Genomic DNA, 15,374 nt, shown 5'->3' on the forward strand with positions numbered 1-15,374 from the left:
CATTGATTGGACTTCTGGAGCTGAGGAGCCCCCATGGTACTGGACTAGGCCTTCTAGATAAGTGAGGCAGTTGTTTAGCTTGAACTCTTTAGGGGGCCCCCAAGCAGTGAGACTGGGACCTATCCTTAGTGCATGCATTAGTTTTGTGGAACCTAATGCCTATGCTGAGACACTTTGCTCAGCCTTGGTGCAGGGAGGAAGGGCTTGGATCTGCCTCAACTGAATGTACCAGGCTCTTCAGACTCCCCAGGGGAGACCTTGCCATGGCAGAGGTGGGAATGGGGGTGGATTGGGAGGAGGGAGGGCAGAGGAATCTGTGGTTGATATGTAAAACAAATAGAAAAATCTCTTAATAAAAAATAGATTAAACTTCTGATGATATAATCTATAAAGAACAGATATTACTTCCCACACTTCTAGAAGTTAGGCTTTCTATGACCAAGGGACTATTGTTGCTTAGGAATTTATTGTTATTTCCTAATATGTAAGAATGCAGAAAATCAAGGCAACTGAATGCTGATAAAGCCCTCTTAGAAAGAAAAACTGATGAAGGGCAAAGAGATAAAGAAAAGGAGTATGACTAGAAACAGATAAAATACTTGACACTGCTTGGGTGACCAAGCACCAGAGACCACATATCCCAGGGTCCTCTGGGAAAAACAAATAACACTGGTCTAAAAACAGAAAAAACAAACAAATGAATTTGTAGTGATAAAATGACTCCTAATAATAAATAATCTGCTATACTCATATATCAGTGCCCAGTTCAGCTATCATCAGAGGTGCTCCTCCTGCAGCAGGTAAGAACAAATACAGTGACCAACAGCCAAACATAGAAAGATCTTGGGCACATCTCTAATGTGATATCTCCGTCAAACCCCTTCTCTTGGAGCTCAGGGAATTCCATGGAAGAGGAGGTGAAAAATGCATAAGAGCCAGAGGTCATGGAGGACTATATAAGAACAAAGCTCTCTAAATCACCATGAGCAAAACTCAAATGAATTCACTGAGACTAAAGCACTATGCACAGGGCCTGTATGGATGTGTGTCAGGTCCTCTGCATATATATCATGGCATCCATTTTAGTGTTTTTATGGAATTCCTGAATGCAAACAAGTGGTTCTAAGATTGTTGTGCTTTATCTTGGATTCTTTTCCTTCTGTTGGTTTGTGGTATCCAACTTCAATGTGATAGTTTTGGTTTTATCTTACTTTGTTATATTTAATATTATTTCTTTAACAATGCTCTTTTCTGATGAGAGGAAGAAAGGGAGTGGATCTGGATGAGAGGGGAGCTTGAGAGGTACTGAAAAGAGAAGAGAGTATTAAAAAATAATCAGGGTATATTGTGTGAGAAAGTAATCTATTTTCAACAAAAGGAACATATATAAATGAAAAAATGTGTTCAAATGCCATTCACTCACAATAGAGGATTTCATGTGTTCTTATCTTTTATAGATCTTTTAATTTCAAAATTATAATCTATACATCAGAAATTTAAGGGGGCAGTAATTAAGACACCTTTGTCATAACCTTTCCTGTATTATTTCATTCATATATAAAATAAAATAGTGTACTTGATGAATGTGTATCCTTTTATCTTCTTAAGATAGAGAAGAGAAAGTAGATTATGTACTTTTGAGATTTATGCAACACATTTAGCTATAAACTACAAAGTCATAGATTTGATAACAGGAAAAAAGATTCTCCCATATGTACTTGCTACTTAAGTCTAAATAAATAACATAATAATAGTTCTCACAATTATGAGAAATGGATAGTTTAACCTTCTTTACCATATTTTCAAGTACTCTGCATTTAATTACATTAGTTTTTTGTTATTCTCCAAAGATCTATCTTATACATCAATACATAATACATACACAAATATTTATATATGTGTGTGTGTACATATGCATACATGTAATATATATATATGTGTGTGTGTGTGTGTGTGTGTGTGTGTGTGTGTGTGTGTGTGTGTATTCCAGTAATTAGATTGGCCAACAAACTGTGACTTTGTAGTCCAACAATTTCTGTTTCTTGATGGAATGTCCATGAATTCAGTTCAGTAGGCTGGGTATCTTAATGTGTGGAGGCCCTAGTGAGATCTGAGCTGGCTTTACCCAGCAAAACTGCATTAGAGGATTGCTTGACCATGTGCATGATTCCTAGCTGATTGGAAGGGTCCACACTTGGTTGAGCTAGGGTTAGGTCTTTTGCCCCACCCATTGTCATTCCTATAAACAGCCCTTTAGAAGAGACAGAGGAGCTGGTGGGTTAGGATCCAGGCCCTCCCAAGGCTGTATCTGTTTCTTTCCCCCTCTATCCTATGTAAATCTTTCATTCCTCACTCCTCAAGAGTACCCTGGGGTAAATTATGAGGGCCAGACTCCCAGCTCGGCTCCCATATTAGTGGTCCCAATTTGGTGCTAGAATTCCAGAAAATCCCTGGAAAGCTGCCGTTTTTCTGTCTATCTTGGTATCTCAAAGAATTATGTTCTAATGCTAGCAAACAATTTTATCATCAATAGAACAAATGAACTCGCCGAAGCAAGAGAAAGAGGACTGTAAGAGCTCATGTTTACTTACTTGGCTAAGATAACCTGATATGGCTACAAGAAATTATACCAGGCAGGTTGAAGGGGCCACAGCAAGACTGAGGCTGTGACAGTTTTATTGAGAGCAATCAGACTTTTTGTACCCTTCTCAGAAACAGAAAATATTGGAGATTTGAGGCAGGTAATGCTGAAAGCCCTGGGCCACACCTTAACCAAACAAAGAGCTCTGACATGCACAGTAGTATTCTGACCCAGAGGAGCCTGAAAACCAAAGAGGACCCCCAAGATGACAACTGCTGATATAAGACCCAAGGCCAAACCAAGAAACTCCACAGCAACTAGAAGCAGAGACCACCACAAAGTATACATATAAAACCTCAGTCCTTGGTTTAATAAACAAGATTGCTTGCATACCTCCCAGAATCTGTGCTGTTGATTCTGCATCTGCCCACCCCCTACCCCCAGGATCAGAGACAGTGCAACTCAGCTGCAGAGCCAGCAACAGAGAATGACAAGATCAAAACAGTTGTAGTTCCCAGGATACAATGATGTTTGAAATCCTTACAGAGTATACAAGGATAATGTCTAAGAACAATTGTCCTGTCAAGTTGCCATGTTTCCTTGACTTCTAAGGGAACATGCAAAGAAACACAAAGTGGCCCAAATACTTCACTGCCTGACAGAGTTCATCAGTCTCTCAACAACCAAAAAGCACACAGTGCCTCAGGAGCTATGCATCCTAAATTGAAAAACCTATGAATCTTGCCTCTTAATGCAAGTAGGCCAGACCAATTTCAAGTTGTCTCACAGAGGGCAAGAAGGAGTAAAGCAAAAGCTTTATTCTTCCATCTGATTTTATGTGGGCTGCCACCTGAAGGTGTGACCTAGAATGATGGTCCATCACCCTACATCAATGTTCACATTAAGAAAATCACTCACAGGCCTGTTCAGCATGGTGGTTTACTTGATTCCAGATGTAGTCAAGTGGCAGCCAAGACTGGCTATCACTTTAGAGTAAAATGCATTTTTTTTTTGACACAGGATTTCTCTGTGTAGCTTTGTGCCTTTCCTGAAACTCACTTGGTAGCCCAGGCTGGCCTTGAACTCACAGAGATCTGCCTGGCTCTGCCTCCTGAGTGCTGGGATTAAATGCATGCACCACTACCGCCCGGCCCATATTTTTAACTTCTGAAGTTTGTTTAGTGTGTCATATTTAATATAACTAATTAATTTTACAAGTAAAATGAAGGATCCTTAACCAAATTCAAGCAAATATTATTGCCTCATTTGAAATTGAAATTTGATTGTATCATTCCCCTCCTTCATTTTTTTTTTGAGTAATGTTAACATTCTGTTACAAGAAAAAACAAAACAAAACAAATAAATGTAAAAACTAATTTTTGGTAAATGTTTCTGTTATGTTTGAATAAGACATTGAAATATACAGTGCGTGTGATTAAAAGCAGACATTTGAAACTTTTACGTATCATTCCTCCCACATTATCCTAAATCAAATATACTATGGATTGCTTTCAAAGTAAATCATAAAGCCCCAAGTACAAATTATTGCTTTGTGTGATAAACATAAGGTAGTGTTTACAAAGAGAAAACCTGCATCTTAAAATTCTAAAGCAATGTGTTATATTGTGCAATGAATGTGGTTGTATCCATAATATAACTTAAAGAACTCTGTTTTTGACATGGCATTTTTCTTGAAAATGTGGAATAGGCAAGTTTTATAACTAAAGTAAATAAATATAAAACCCAAATCATAGCAATGTTTTAGGAAGTAATTTATTTTTAGTCCATTTCCCTCCTCCTTGAAGGTCAAGGAAACAGTGCTATGTTTTCCTACTAATTTCTCACAAGGTGTTAAGGTGAATGAATTCCTGAGAACTGTTGAAAAACCCAAGCTTTAGTTTCTAGGTTGTTTTGGTCAAATGTACCTACAGACTTGGCCAGTTCCCTGCATAACTGGCTATAATTATGTGTTAAAATCCCTCCTAAAGCCAAACCAATTTGTGTGCTGCAAAGATCCAACATAAATTACATCTTTAGCATGAGTCATCGACAGGACCTATGGCTCAAGTAAATAAACTCTTCCTTAATAACTATGTAATCTAAGACATTAGATAATGTAAACTGATCAAAGGCCCATTTTTGTCTTGAAATATACAAAATTAAAAACCCAATGCTGCACAGTAGCTTTTTGATTTTCATTTTTTTTTTTTTTTTGCTCACTCAATGTCTTTACTCTTGTTTTTAATCCTCTTTTGGGGATGAGATGACCCTTTCACAGGGGTCTCAGGGCAGATATAGTGAACAGTAGATTTTTACATTATTATTCATAATTACAATTACAAATTGTCAATAAAATTATATGTATGAAGCAGCAAGCAAAATAATTTTCTGACTGAGGTCACAACAACATGAGGAACTGTGTTAAATGATCACAGTATTAGGAAGGCTGAGAACTACTGCTCTAAAGGAAATACAGGTATTATTTTAAACTCTTTTTCATCATTTGTTTGCCCCTAATTATTTTATATCCCAATAGAATAAATAATATACAAAATATTGGAAAATAAAAGTGTTAAAATAACAATTAATGAATGAAAATTTTTATTATTAGTTATTTTCCAATAAAAAATACATTCAGCAATTTCGTTTGTGAGTACTATATTTACATAATTTTCATTCATCTACTTTCCCTGTCCAACTCTTCCATATTCACTAGACTCCTCAATTTTCTGACTTCTACTTTAATTACATATGCACCTATCCATTTATATGTACACACACATAAATATATATACATATATAGGTATATATATGTATCTACACACATATATATGTACATAGAAATGGATCATTGCTAAGTCCACTAAGTGCTGTAATTATGTGTATTTGTTTACAGATTGGTCTCATGCAATTAAATTACTTATCAGAGATTTCATCTTTGAAAAGGACTAAACATTCATCCATCAACAGTCATTAATTGTATCTATTCATCTAGGAGAAACACCATGTGATATCTCCTTTGTCTATAATCCCATGTCAATTGTTGTCATTGTGTTGGTCTTGTTTATATGATCATATTTTTAACTTGTCAAGTGTATGGCTTCCCTGTCCTAAATAGAAAACACTATTTTTGTGACAGACACCCTGCTTCCCTTGGTCTTACAGTCTTTCTGCTCCTTCTTTTATGACGCTGTAGAGCCCTCAGTGTAGGAGCAGAGCTTTGGATGAATCAATTGACCTTATGAAACATATAGCTAATTGTTCTCTTCATTTTCACTAATTCTGGATTTCTTTTTATTTATTTATTTTTTTGATTAAGAAAATTTCCATTCATCCTACATATCAGTCACAGATTCCCCTATCCTCCCTCCCCCCCACCCCAATCCCCTCTCCAATAACACCCCCATTCTCACCTCTTCCAAGGCAAGATTTCCTATAGGGAGTCAGCAGAGCCTGGTACATTCAGTTGGGGCAGGTCTAAGTCCCCCCCCCCCCCCGCCCTGTCCCTGTGCCAAGGTATCTAACCATAGGCACTAGGTTCCAAAAAGCCAGCTCATGTACTAGGGACAGGTCCCAGTCCCACTGCCTGCCGCCCCCCCCTACAAACAGTTCAAGCTAAACAACTGTTTCATGTATTCAGAAGGCCTAGTCCAGTACCATGGGGGCTCCTCAGCTATTGGTCCACAGTTCATGCATTTTCACTAGTTTGGCTAGTTGTCTCTGTACTTTTTCCAGTCATGATCTCAATATCTCTTACTCATAGAATCCCTCTTCTCTCCCATCGATTGGACTCCTGGAGCGCTACCTGGTACCTAGTAGTGGATCTCTGCATCTGCTTCCATCAGTCACAGGATGAGGATTCTATGATGACAGTTAGGGTATTCAGCCATCTGATCACCAGAGTAGGTCAGCTTAGGCACCCTCTCAACCATTATCAGTAGTCTATGGTGGAGTTATCATTGTGGATTCTTGGGGACCTCCCTTGTACTCTGCTTCTTCTTATTCCCATGGTGTCTTCATTTATCATGGTTATCTCTTAATTGTGGATTTCAATAAAAGTCTCTGTCTAATGTAAAATAAGCTTCTTAGAAGAGGAATGAGTGCTACGCGCTCATCTGTGGTTATAAACAATTATAATAGAAAGTATACTGATTTTTGGAAAGTGGCAGTAGGAAATTCACTTCTCACATCTATGACCTCACTAGCCTTGAGTAATTGGCTAAATTTCCAATACCAGCCATAATTTTATTCCTCTTAGTTTGATCTTAAAAAAATTGGAATACAATACTATTTAAATAATATTCTATGAGTATCATCACTAATAGCCTATTACTTAATTCATATACACATAATAGAAACAAAAATGCTGAAATGTCAAGAAAAAAGGATAAATTTTAAGGGAAGCACCATAAAATGTCATTAAGGAGAAAGAGACTAATTTACTTAGGCAACATTTAAACATTATTTTAACAAGTTTCAAATGATTCTACAAAACCAGTTTTAGAAAAAAAACATAAATCACCAATTATATATAAACTTTAACCTGTTTTGTAAGAACATTTTTATTGAAAAAGAGTCATATTCAATCATTTACATCTATTCCATAGTCACTGTTGTGATTATAGTGTCAGGACTGTGTTGTTGAATATTAGTTGAAAATTTGTGATGTGTTACATTTATTTACACTGTTGAACATTTGTTTAATGATGCAAAGATTTATTCTATTTATTTATGTTGCATTTGTTTAACTCGGAAACTGTGCTGTTTTGCCTGTCTAAAACATCTGATTGGTCTAATAAAGAGCTGAACAGTCAGTAGCAAGGTTGTAGAGAGGTTAGGCAGGGCAGGCAGGCAGAGAGAATAAACAGAAGGAGAAATCTGGGAAGAGAAGATGCAGAGCAAAAGAAGGAAAAGGAGCAGACTCTTGGGGCCATCCATCCATCTATACAGCAAGGCAGGGAGTAAGAAATAAAGAAAGGTAGATAGGAAGGTAAAAATCCAGGGGTAAAAGGTATATGGGAAAATAATTTAAGTTCAGAAACACTGGCTAGAAACAAGCCAAGCTAAGGCTGAGCATAAGTTAAAACAAGACTGTACATTTACTTAAGAGCTGGTTGGTGAACCCCCAAAGAGGAAAAACAGAAAAGCAAAACAAAGCAATATCAACAACAAAACAAACAAAAACATGACTGAGGAGTGGCAAGCAGACATACTTATGTCCCTACAGTATATACGACAGAAAATACTTTCTTATACATTCTTTTTTGACATGATTTTGTGACATTTGCCTTGGATGAATAAAAATTAAGTCTACTTTCAGAAAAAAAATGTGTAGGATTAATAAAATGAAATTTCTATTTAAAGTACTGAGAATTTTCATTAATTGGTTGTTAAATCAAGTAGCTTATAAGTATTGGCATCAAAATTTTACATCATTTTTCTCATAATTTTTAAAGTGGTTAATATATAAATACATTTTGTACACTTGTCTTTAAATAAAGACAATATTTACCTTTATTTATAAAACCTAAAATGAAAAAAATCACAATTTTATAGTATTCACATTATGTCAATTTCAATGTTAGAAATGCAAATTAGATGATTCTCTTACCAAACACATTAATATTACCTTTTACCTCTGTAACCAAAAGTCTAGACAATGACTGACAAATAATTTACAATTATTTTAGCTCTTTCAGACAGTTTTCTGCATGATATTTTTTTCATCTTAAGTAGAATTTCTTTTACTGCATCAAGGAAAACTTTCCTGATCCTTTTGAAAAGCCCCCAAGTACCAGGCTGCCAATTTGTAAGCAGATTGCACAGCTGTTGTTTTCAAGAGGGGCAACAAATATCCAAACAAGCAAGAACCGCTGACAGAAAAATTTGTACTTTTTGTAACTCCAAAGGATGTATATAGTTACAATATACAAATATTTGCAGAAAATATCAAGACACAATTAATGAGAAAAAAATTTAAAAGCTGTTTAATGATGATGGAAGCATTGTAAACTTGAAAATTATAAAGCAAATACCTAAGGATGTCTGTGATGCTTTGTGCTTATTCTCAACTTCAATAAATATAAAATCACCTAGGTATTTGAACATGCCTGTGGAGAACTGTATTTTATAGTTTGTGCTGGTGGGAAGAGCTACCCAGTGTAGGTGATGTGGTTCACTAGATATGGAGTCCTGGAATTTGTAATAATGTAAAGGGGAGCAGAAATATTGCATCTTTTGCTAACTGTGTATGTGATATGAACAGCTCTCTCAAGCTAATCCCACTGTGACTGACTCCCTTAACATGATATACTTGTGATCTTTAATTGGGAGCTAGAATAAATCTTTCTTTTTTCCCTTGATTTTCCTTTTTCAGGATATTTTATGACATTGATTTAAAGAAACTGAAACTTTCTCTTGGTTTATACATAGGAATGAGTAACATAATGATCTTATATTTATATGCATCATGTAATCTCGCTCTCTTAATTATGCTTTAATACATTTTTTCTCTAGAGCATTGCTTCTCAGCCTGTTGGTTTGGACACATTTGGTGTCAAATGACCATTTCAGAGAGGTCTTCTAAGACCGTCACAAAACACATATAACACCAGCAAAATTACAGTCAGGAAGTTGCAAGGAAAATAACTTTATGGTTGGAATCACCACAACATGAGAATCTGTATTACAGAGTCACAGCATTAGGAAGGCTGAGAATCTCTTCCCTAGAGAATGTAGGACCTTGATTTCCATTCGTAGTTTGGCTTCTCTTTCTATGTGCTACTTGCATTCGAGGCTAAAAGATGTGTAATGCCATGTCTTGGCAAAAAAAAAAAAATTAGAACTATGTCAGCCAAAATTAATGAAGTGAGTAACACTGTGATAACAGAGCAGAAATGAGATGGAGAAGAGTGCTAGAGTAAACACTAAGTGATTTCTGCAATCATTTTATCATTGCAGTCTGCTGTTGCTTGGTGGAGCAAATGCTGACATAAGCACAGGCTAGACTTACTAGAAAAATGTAGACTGCACAGAAGATCAAGTGCTGGCCCAGTAAGCATTGCTGTTAATGAGTTATTTGACAATTGTATGTGCTGTACCCATTGTGCTTGAGCACATAGTAAAATATCATAACAACAACAAACATCGTATTCAGAGTGATTGGTTTGGTTCAGGGTGTACTGCTTTATAAACGTTCCTGGGATTTTTTTTGAAGTAATCTCAGAATGAGAAGCCAGAATAACAGCATTTAATCAAATATGTTGTTAACCAGAACTGGTAGAATGGTATGTTGAATTAGGATCCAACATTATGTCTACTATGATGAAATGGCAGATAAATATTAGCTATTGTCATACATATCAAGAACTGAAAAAAATGTATGTAGGTGAAAATATTTGTAGATATGTGTAAACACACAAAGTGTTTGTACAAAGTAGTTTCAAAGGAAAATTAGTTTTTTATTTGGAAAATTAGACTGTTGAATTATAACTGGAGTTGATGACTTTCCAATGTGAAACCTATCTTAATGACATAGAAAACATGATTTAAAAATGATTTAAATTGCAGAACCTAAAACTGCTATGTTATTAAACACTGTAATCACTACCTGCATTCTAAATATTTGTCTTTATATGCACAGATGAATGTAGTCTTTACACCACACAAAGAAATTTTCTTTTTCTGACAGAGACCATTGCATAAAACCACAACCAATCTACCAACATGCAAAAGACCAGTCTAAATAGATACATTTACCACATAGCTTCCACAGCATTGTGAAAATGGAGGGAACAGGAATGAAAGTACAAGAATAATAGGAGATGCCAGATGGTGGTGGCACACGCCTTTAATATCAGCACTCAGGAGTCAGAGGCAGGCAGATCTCTGTGAGTTTGAGGCCAGCCTGGGCTACAGATTGAGTTCCAGGAAAGGCCCCAAAGCTACGCAGAGAAACCCTGTCTCTGCTGTGTGATAGTTTTTCCTAGGCATGTTATATAGTCTATGCCCATAAGTCTCACCAAACTTACTACATAAAGGTAAGCTAAATAACAACATCAACAACAGATATGATGTGGATACAGAAAATCCCAGAAGGTCTTAACCATACTCAAAAAACTATAGGCAAATAAAGATGCATACAGTCAGATAAAGTGTCTTCCCAAGGGAAGAGAAAATCAATTGGCTATACTGTATCAAATCATCAGCTCAGAAAACATACATATAGGTAACATTATAAAGACTGAGCATATTATACTTTTTTTTTCATTTCAGAACACACACACACACACACACACACACACACATAAAACATATGTCTGCCACAACAATTAAAAAAGAGAGGCCATAAGTTTGAAAGAGAAAAAGAAGTAGTGTATGGGAGTGTTTGGAAGGAGGAAAACAGGGAGAAATGATGTAATTACATTATATATATATATATATATTTATATATATTTATATATATATGTATATAGAACTGTTTTTAATTTAAGAAAAGCTTTTGTATGTCATTAATATAAACCTTAATTATTAGTGGAATAATTACATCAGTAAATAATTTTTCACTCAACATTCTCTCTCTCTCTCTCTCTCTCTCTCTCTCTGTCTCTCTCTGTCTCTCTCTGTCTCTCTCTCTCATAGATGAACTTTTCTGTCCTACCAGCCAGTTCCCAAATAGCCACACAGTAACTTATTATTAAGTATTAATGCTCAACCAATAATTTAGGTTTGACTTTTAGCTAGCTCTTGTAACTTAAATACCTGTTTCTATTAATCTAGGTGCTGCCCCGGGGCTTGTTTCCCTCATCTATGTACCTCTTCCCATCCTGCTGGAACTGCATCTCATGACATCTCCTCTTGACTCCTCAGACTCCGCCCTTCTTCTTCCCAGTGTTCTAGTCTTGCTCTGCCACCTATAGCTCTTGCCTAGCTACCAGGCAGTCAGCTCTGTTATGAAACCAAGCAGAAGATGCCTTGGTAAAGACACATCTTCACAGTGTACAAAAAGATTATTTCATCTCTCTCTCTCTCTCTCTCTCTCTCTCTCTCTCTCTCTCTCTCTCTCTCTCCTTTAATCATTGTATCCTTTATATTTAAGGGGATGTTCTTCCAGCACACATTAGGATAAACGAGGGGATATAAGTCAGCAAACAGTGTAGAAAGATGAAATCTTTATAAATGTTGACAGAGCAGGAGACTTTTAGTCTAACTAATTCATTCTTGTTCATGTCTTCATGTACTATGCATTATCAGCTGGAGTTCTAAGGTAGAGTCAGCAGGCCATTGGTTGAGATTTATGGAGGTGTATGATAGTCATCAAACACTGAAATCTAGTATTCACTAGATAAAATGTATAATATGTAATGAATAATACACTCTGAAATTAAAGTGTTTATTTTATAAGATATGTTGTATTTCACTGATTGTACAATGTGTAGAATATCATTTTAACTGAAATATTATGAAATTATCAATAATATAAAATATCTGCATATATGTCTCCCATATTTTAAGCCAGTGTATGAATTTTTAAAATACAGTTACTGACTGTTATTTCTAAGCATGACAAATCTACATTTCTGCATAAGGGACTGATAAAAATGCAATTACACCTAAATACATTTAGCTTAGGAAAAGAGGCAAAGTGGGATTCACTATAAAGTTTCAAATGTTTCCTAAGGGTAGTGTCTTAGTAATTCACAATAATGAATGTGGGGAAATAAGAATTTACTCTTCTACTTTTTCTAAGAACTGATCCCTAAGGGATATATATATATATATATATTTCTCTCTGCTAGCCATTACAGATATTTTTAAAGGCATTAATTCCACAGCATAAATATCAAAATGAAGTAGTCAAATATATATCATTTTCTAATTTTGTATTGATTGTTTTTCTTTACTAAGAAATTTTTTTATTTATTTTACATACCAACCACAGATCCCGCTCTCATCCTTGCTCCTGCTTCCCCCAAGACTTCCCACTCAACCCATCCCTCCATACCCTCCCCAGAAAAGGTAAGGCCTTCCATGGGGAGCCAGCACAGCCTGGTACATTCAGTTGAGACAGGTCCAAGCCGGCCCCCACCATGCATTCATGCTGTGTAAGGTGTCCCACCACAGGTAATAGGCTCCAGAATGTGGCCTCATGTACCAGGGATAGATCCTGATCCCACTGTCAGGGGCTCCTCAAAAGAATAAATGTACACAATTATTTCACTTATGCAGAGGGCCTAGTCTAGTCCCATGAATGTTCCACAGCTGTTGGTCTAAAGCTCCTGAGTTTCCACTGGCTTGGTTCGGTTGTCTCTGTAGATTTCCTCATCATGATCTTTATGCCCCTAACTCATGCAATTTCTCTTCCCTCTCTTCAACTGGACTCTTGGAACTCACCTTGGTGTTTGGCTTTGGATCTCTGCATCTGCTTTCATCAGTTACTAGATGAAGGCTCTATGATGACAGTTAGGTATTCACCAATTTGAATACTTGGGTAGGCCAGCTCAGGCACCTTTTTCACTATTGCATAGTCTAGGCCACGGTCATTCTTGTGGATTCCAGGTAACTTCCCTAACACCAGAATTCTCCCTATCCCCGTGATGTCTTTCTCTATCAAGACATCTTTCTTTGCTCTCCTACTCCATCCCTGTTTCAGCTTGAACAACCTGTCCCCATATGGGAGTGCAAACTTGTACAGTCTCTTTGGAAATCAGTATGGCAGTTTCTCGGAAAATTGGCAATTAATCTCCCAGACCCAGTGACAACACTCTTGGGCGAATACCAAAAGAATACCCAATACACCACAAGGACAATGGCTCAACTATATTCATATCAACATTATTCATAATAGCCAGAACCTGGAAACAAACTAGATGGCCCTCAACTGAAGAATGGATTAAAAAAAAAAATGTGGCACATACACAATGGAGTATGACTCAGCAGCAAAAAAAAAAAAAAAATGACATGAGTAAATGTGCAGGCAAATGGATGGAACTAGAAAATATCATCCGGAGTGAGGTAACCCAGACTCAGAAAGACAAACGTGATATATACACACTCCTAAGTGGATACCAGATGTAAAGCAAAGAATAACCAGACTACAACCCACAGCTCTAGAAAAATTAGGTAACAAGGAGGACCTTAAGAGGGATGCATGGATCACCCTGGGAAGGGGAAATAGATGAAATCTCCTGAGTAAACTGGGAGTGAGGAGGGAGCATACACACACACACACACACACACACACACACACACACACACTCATATATATGATCAAAATCATAAAATATGTTGTTGAGAAAGTGATGTGTTAATTGTTGCTAGTCAATTTGAAAGTTGGATTTATCTAGAAGCCTTTTAATTCAAAAACTTCCTTGAATGATTTTTGTCATTTTGATTTAGATAATTTGTATTTGCTATTGAAAAGAAAAAGACTTTTATGGTTAAGTTAAAGATGGAGAAACTTACAATAGTGTAATAGAATCAATGCTTCATGATTTTTTAAGTTTAATTGAACATTCAGCATAGATTTTTGAAGTGCCAATTTGAATGATACAGTGATAAAATATAATACATTTAAACTACAATAAGGTATTCAAAAAGCATCTCTCATTAGTAAACTAATTTACATATTTCTTTTTCTTTTATTCCAGACTTGTCAAGGTTCCTCCTGGACTAAGACTCATAATTTACGTTCAGGTTCAGATTGACTCTTTTCTATACAGGAGCATAGGTGAATTGTTTGCTGCTTACCAATCAAGAACTGCTGCAACCTCTCTTCGTTCCTTACCTTTGTTGGGCACTTTATTAACTTTGCTGTCTTCACCATGTCTGTCCCTTCACACCACTTTGCACCATTAGAAATATATTTAGTTTATATTTTATACTGTTCTTCAATACTCTCTTTTGAATAAGACATTGAAATATACAGTGCATGTGATTAAAAGCAGACATTTGAAACTTTTACGTATCATTCCTCCCACATTATCCTAAATCAAATATACCATGGATTGCTTTCAAAGTAAATCATAAAGCCCCAAGTACAAATTATTGCTTTGTGTGATAAACATAAGGCAGTGTTTACAAAGAGAAAACCTGCATCTTAAAATTGAGGTGCTAAACAGGTATGGTGTCCAGTCAATTCTAGTAGAAACTAGAAAATAACTTCAATTTGAGGTAGGCTTAGTCTACTAACTTAGACTCAGTTTCCCAAAACTTAAAACAAAGGAAATAGTTCCATGATATTTCTGTAGCTGAGTACTTTTTATTAAAATATAACTTTCAGTAATGTCTCTAGTCCAAATATCAAAGATTCACACAAATCTCAATTTAATTTATCATTTATGTATAAGAAGTGGAGGCCATATCCTTTGGAGGAAGGGATAGGAGGGTTTATGGGGGAGAGGCAGGGGTCAGAGCAAGAGAAAAGATGAGAGGGTATAAGTGGTTGGTTTGTAAAATTATTTTTAAAAAATTAAAGAAAAAAGAAATAATTGATATATGTTACCTCAAGGTAACATTTAGGTATTTGTCCTACCCTGGAAATGAGGATGACATAATTCAATAACACTATTTTCATATCTTATAACAATTATTTATTTGATTATAAAACATAAACACTCTAAACTGTAGCATCTGCCAGCAATTGCTTTATATTATTATCTTCTATAGCTTCTATAGCTCTACTTTTATATTAAATTGGATGTATTTTTTCCTCTATGTTTGACATATGGCAGAAAACATGTGAGGCTTACTTTATTGTCTAGATCATTTCACTTAGTTGGCATCATGATATCCA

The sequence above is a fragment of the Peromyscus maniculatus genome, chromosome 9 (assembly GCF_049852395.1).
Source record: "Peromyscus maniculatus bairdii isolate BWxNUB_F1_BW_parent chromosome 9, HU_Pman_BW_mat_3.1, whole genome shotgun sequence".
Lineage (NCBI taxonomy): Eukaryota > Metazoa > Chordata > Mammalia > Rodentia > Cricetidae > Peromyscus > Peromyscus maniculatus.